Source organism: Seriola dumerili, unplaced genomic scaffold (genome assembly GCF_002260705.1).
Source record: "Seriola dumerili isolate Sdu_G_001 unplaced genomic scaffold, Sdu_1.0 BDQW01000807.1, whole genome shotgun sequence".
In the NCBI taxonomy this organism is placed as follows: domain Eukaryota; kingdom Metazoa; phylum Chordata; class Actinopteri; order Carangiformes; family Carangidae; genus Seriola; species Seriola dumerili.
The window spans coordinates 807,009-813,008 of record NW_019175062.1 but is presented as its reverse complement, the minus strand read 5'-3'; positions in this window follow the sequence as shown (position 1 = coordinate 813,008).

Below are 6,000 nucleotides of genomic sequence, written 5' to 3'. Positions count from 1 at the left end.
CTGCTTAAATGGTTAGAAATTACAATTTTTCAGATTCAGACTAGACAAAGACAGCTATAGTGGAAGGTGTCAGTTTTATGTGATGTTGCTGCTATGATGTCAGTATATATGTAAACCCCCGATGATGTCATCAGGGTTAGTTTAGTTTTTTCTCAAAAATGAGAAAAATTAATTCACAAAAAAGCAAGCTATAAAATTCAGGGGATGATGGTTCAGATTTTCCTGAAAGTCTGAGTTACGGTTTCCTTAAAATAACAGCAGTTGCACAAAATACCCTTAAGTTTTCTCCTTAAGGTTTCCTTAAAATGTTCACGTAAGTTTTTAAGCTTTTCTCCATGTTTTAGGCTCAAACGTCAGGACTGACTTAAAGTCAGTTAAATTGTTACACAAAAGACCAAAGCGACCAAAGTTCACCATGGTGACGTTCCTCTACAACAGCAGGATGAGATAGTGGCACACTTTTTTAATGTTACACACTTCACAAAAGTGATAATAGTTAGCCTAATGGCACCAAATCAACAGTCTCCATGGAAACTGTAGAATGTCTTTCATTGCTGTAAATTACTTAACTGTTTTCCTTAACCAAGGAAACCATTTAAGAGATTTTGTGCAACACCCTTAAATAATTCCCTCAGCTAAGGAGCAATTAAACCTTAAGTGTCATACTTAAGGAAAAAACTTAGGTGTTTTGTGCAACCAGCCACTGGGCCCATAAAAGAGGTGAAATGAACAGAACTAAACACGGGCTGTAATAACAGGGTGTCTTAACAAACTCAGCTGACCTAAAGACACAGAACAAAAGGGGACATACAGTTTATACTGGCTGATCAGACCACTTGTGTATAAAAGGGGACAAAACAGTGCAGTTAGTCTATTAAAATGAAATAAACATCCATTCAGTCAAAGCCAAAAGTATCCAAATAACCAAACTGATGAAAAACACAATATTTCACACACTGATGACAAACCAAAATATGAAATGAAATGTCATAGTTTTGCATGATAGTCATTTTGCTTTGCAGTTTATGTTGGCTGGTTTGCAAAACTCACATCTCTTCACCTTTTAATAAACATATAGAATATTAACCCCAGACACCATGAAGTGTCTTTAAAATTGTTTTACTATAGCAGTTTGTAACTTTACAAGATACTGCCACATCACATGAGTCCAGGTCTGCAGCCGCAGGTGAGTCAGGGTCAAGGAGCAGGCAGGTGAGGTGAGGTGAGGAGAGGTACAATCTGTCCTAGTAGTCGAGCTTTTTAAGTGTGTGTGTGTGTGCGTGTGTGCGTGTGTGTGTGTGTGCGTGTGTGGTTGTGTGTGTGTGTGTGTATGAGTCCAGAGTCTCCAGGGATCTAAGAGTGTACTCACATAGCAAGCACACACACCATATCATTTACACAGACGTACGCACACACACAAACACTCGTGCACACACAAAAGCTAATATAAACTCTTTAAAAACTCACACATATATTCAACAACAAATAACATCGTGCTATGAGATGCTACAGATGCTTTACAACAGGAAACATTTAACATACTCACACACACACGCACAGACTCACACACACACTCACACAGTCATTCACACACACACACACAGTGTTAACATGTGGGAGACAAGGACTCTACCCTGCTGTGTGGCCAGTGGCCTTGCTCAGTGTTGGCTGTGAGGAATAGCTCTATTTACCACTGGTCATTAATCTCAGTCACATCCACTCGCGCATACACACACATTTTCTCCCTCTCCCCATGCCTGCACTTTCCCACACACACACACACACTCACACACACACATGCATGGCGAGGCAGCTCAGCTAGCAGGTATTTAAAATGGAGGAATGCAATCGGAGTGGGATGCCAGATTGTGTTTACAACACTATCCACTTCCACTGCCCTCTTCTTCCTTTCTTCCTCCGTTTCTATTTACTGCTCTCGTTGACTTTTATTTCCACCTCTCTCATCCTCTCTCCCTCTCCCTCCTCCTTTTTTCCCCCCCCTTTTCTCCTCACCTGAATAAAACAGGGTACGTGAGCTGTGTAGAGGAGAGATAGTGAGGAATAGTGAGAAACTCCACTTCCTCAATCCATTCCTCCTGCTTCAGTTGTTATTGAGAGTCACTGTTTTTCTACCAAATCAAGGGACAGAAGTCAAATAATATTTTTAGCAAGCGTGGATCTAATGATGATGATGATGATGATGATGATGATGATGATGATGATGATGATGATGATGATGATGATGCATATGGAAGAAGCGCCTCTAGCTGTCAAACGGCTGCCAGAAAGTAGAGCTTAAGATAAATAAATGAAATGAGATGAATGAAAATCCATTCAGACTCATTGGAAACACTGAAGACTGTAAGTAAAAGCACAGAGACACAGATCTGCTGCCAAAGCTCAGTCTGCTCATCAGACTTTATTCTTATTTTTAAACATGGCTTTACCTGACAGATGCAGCTGACCACCTGACAGAACTGCTGAGAGATGATTTTTTTTTTTTTGTTTAAGTGTCCACAAAACATTCATACTTTGTATTCAGTTTTTTTTACCTTATACTCACATTCACTTACTGATTGGAGATCAGAGTTGCAGGCTCTATTACAGATATTGATATCAAGCTTTGATCTCATAAGTATACCTTAGGAAACTCTGTTATACTTTATACATGCACCATATGTTTTCAGATCCCTTCACTTTTTCCACTTTATGTTGTAGATTTAATTGTAAATGGATAAAAATGCCATTTCTGCCCATCAGTCTACACTCAGTAACTCATAATAACAATAATAATAATAATTCATTTTTCTGCAAATTTATTTAAAAAAAACTTCTCTTTTACACAAGCATTCAGACCTTTAATTGAGTACTACAATTAACAGCCTCACACACACACACACACACACACACACACACACACACACGCTTCAGGCTACTGTCAAGCTGAAAGGTGAACTGTCATCTCAGTCTGAGGCCATGTGCCCTCTGGAGCAGGTTTTTCTTCTGTGAACTTTTCTTCTTCTTCTTCTTCTTCTTCTTCTTCTTCTTGTTTAACAGTGGTTTGGCATCCAGTTTATTGGTGCATTACAACCACTCTGGTTAGGACCGCTCTGTATTTGGCTGCATTCATCCTCCCCTCACCTCTAACCAGTCTCCCTGTCGCTGTCGCTGAGAAGTTGGATTTCTGCTCAAAGAGTTCAATGAGACCGGAGAATCTTTTTCCTCATTTTCTCCTTCACATGCTGTTTGTCAGACTCCATCAGACTGTCATATCATCTGTTCCCCACAGTGTCTTCTGTCTAGTCTCTCTACCATAGAGTCCTGACTGATGGAGAGCTGCTGAGATAGTCGTTCTTCTGGCAGGTTCTCCGTCTCTGCAGAGGACTTCTGAAGCTCTATTAGTTTTATTACCAGTATATACCAGTTTTATTTTGACTCCTGATGGCTCCAAACTCCATTTCATAATTATTGAGGCCACTGTTCTTTCCAGGGACACGCACAGCTTTAGAAATGGTCTTATGCTCTATGCCTCACCGCAGTTTGATCACAGAGGTCTACAGAGAGTTCACTGGACTTCATGGTTTGTGGTTGTGCTGACATGCAGTGTGAATTGTGGGATCTTATATACACAGACGTGCCTCAAAAAGTTCAATTTGTCACAGCTGGAATCAAGTCAGGTTCTAGACACATCTCAGTGATAATTAACAGATTCAAGTGTTTGATTTTTAATCAATTTGAGGGCAATGGCGCGGTAGGTTTGTATGTTTGTGTCTGTGCTGGTGATGTGACACCTGCCCGGACATTCTCACAGCTCTGTCTGCCAGTGGAAAAATCATACCATCTCTCTCACTCACACACACACACACACACACAAAACCAGTCCCTTTGCCCATCTCAGTGCCCAAGCGGGCCTTTAGGTTGAGGTAATAGCCTGTGTGTGTCTAGGCGTGTTGAAACTATGCGGGAGGGTTTTTATATCAGAGGGACTCAGAGCTGTATTCACCAGTACTGTGTGTGTGTGTGTGTGTATGTGTGTGTGTGTGTGTGTGTGTGTGTGTGTGTGTGTAAGAAGTTAATCGCCATGGTGTGCTGGGATCGCTCCTTGCCCTTGGCATGTGTTTGACAAGAGCTCAATGTGTAAATCCATTAATTACCACCATCCACACCAGTACTGCAGTCATTGCCACTGCTGCTGCTGCTGCTGCTGCTGCTGCTGGAGCTGCAATACTGGGAGTGCTGGGAGCATCACTGGGACTAGTGGGGGAGGGGTTTGGTGTACTGGTGCAGGTTGGGCTGATGAGCAAAGGTTAGAAGCCAGTGAAACAACAGCAGCCCCTCAACAGACCAGGTGAGATTGCTTCCTCAAATGCTACGAGTTGCCTCGTGAAGCAGCTGAACACTTTCCATCTCTCTGCCCGTTGCTCTCTGCCTTCACTGTGTCTGACACAGAGACACACACACACACACACACACACACACACACACACACACACAGTTCAGTCATTCAGTCATTAGTTTGAGTGCGATTAGGCTCCTCAGAGGAAGAGCCTCAGTGGCAGACAGATTCATTTCACCAAATGAGCCCTTATTGTTCTGGGGCCACACTCTGAAGCAAGACACTGGTGCTGTGCTGTGGCTGCTGTGTGTGTCGTGTGCTGGATGTGTGGTTTGTGTGTGTGTGTGTGTGCGCGCGTGTGCGAACATGCATGTGTGCACCCGTGTGTGTGTGTGTGTGTGTGTGTGTGTGTGATGGGGGTTTGGGGGGTGGGACCATGGACCAGATCACATCACCACTTGACACATCACCACTTGACACACTCGACTGAGCACTGATGAAGCAGGTCCCTGGAGCGCACACGGACAGGCGCTCGTACAGGCACACACACTTAATATTGCATGTGTACACACACTCTGCCACAACCCTGGATTTACACTCTGAACACAAACACCAACAAAAGAGGCAATTCATGCACACTGGTATCTAAGATCTTTACATTTGTCGTTAAACAGCTTCTCAGAGTTTCTGTGAATTCACAGTAGTTTATTCTTTTATCAGTGTGTGTGTGTGGGGGTTAGATAGCCTGGACCCCTGCACCCTTCTTGTAGCTGTACAGGCTGCCACAGTCTGCACGGCCACAAACACACATTTCATTCCATATTCAAACCTACAAGAAACTGGAGCATCCAAAAGAAATTGCATGTCAGTTTATTCTCTTGTTGCAGGAGAAGATGCAAGTGTGAGGTGACGTGAGTAACCACTGAGCCGCATGCCCACCATCAGATTTAGCAATGAGCATGGGAAATATGTGACACTGTTGTTCAGGGAGTTAATAAATACTGTACCATAACCTGAGAGTAGACCACATGTAAAGCCCTCGTTCAAAGGTTGTTTGTGAAATACTGGTTTACTCACATCTCTAGATTCACCTCCTCATGGTTGTCTGCCTCCTCCACTCAGACTAGTTTCAGGTTACATCCCTGTTTATCCACAGTCATATAAAATATGAACCATTTGTGTGAAATGTTGTCATTATTTCTGTGAAGTCTTGAGTAATGGCTAAAAAAGTGTTTTGTGAGGTCACTCTGGCTGTCGCCGGCGCGGATGAATAAAAGCACTGGTTTGTTTGCATTTCTTTAAACCAGTCACAGTCGTCTTGGGCAGCTCTGAGCTCAGGATGCAGCAACGGTGTCCCTGCAAAATAGTGTCGGGGGGGGGAGGGGGTTTGGTTTTGGCAGAACATTTGTACGTGTGGAGGCGAGCGCTGTCATTAAAATGTCTGATTCCCTGCAACAACAGAAAAAAACAAATTGCTCAAATTGCACAATCCAAATCTTGATTTTCAGTGTGTAGACTGCAGCTCAGAGGTTGTTGCTGTTTCCTGTAGTGGAGGGGATTTTGGAAACAGCAGAAAAGGAGGAGAACATGTCGTGGAATAGGTGCCAAACGTCAGGTTTTATATGTACAACCAACATCCAGTGGGTCAGACTAGTGAAATGCCA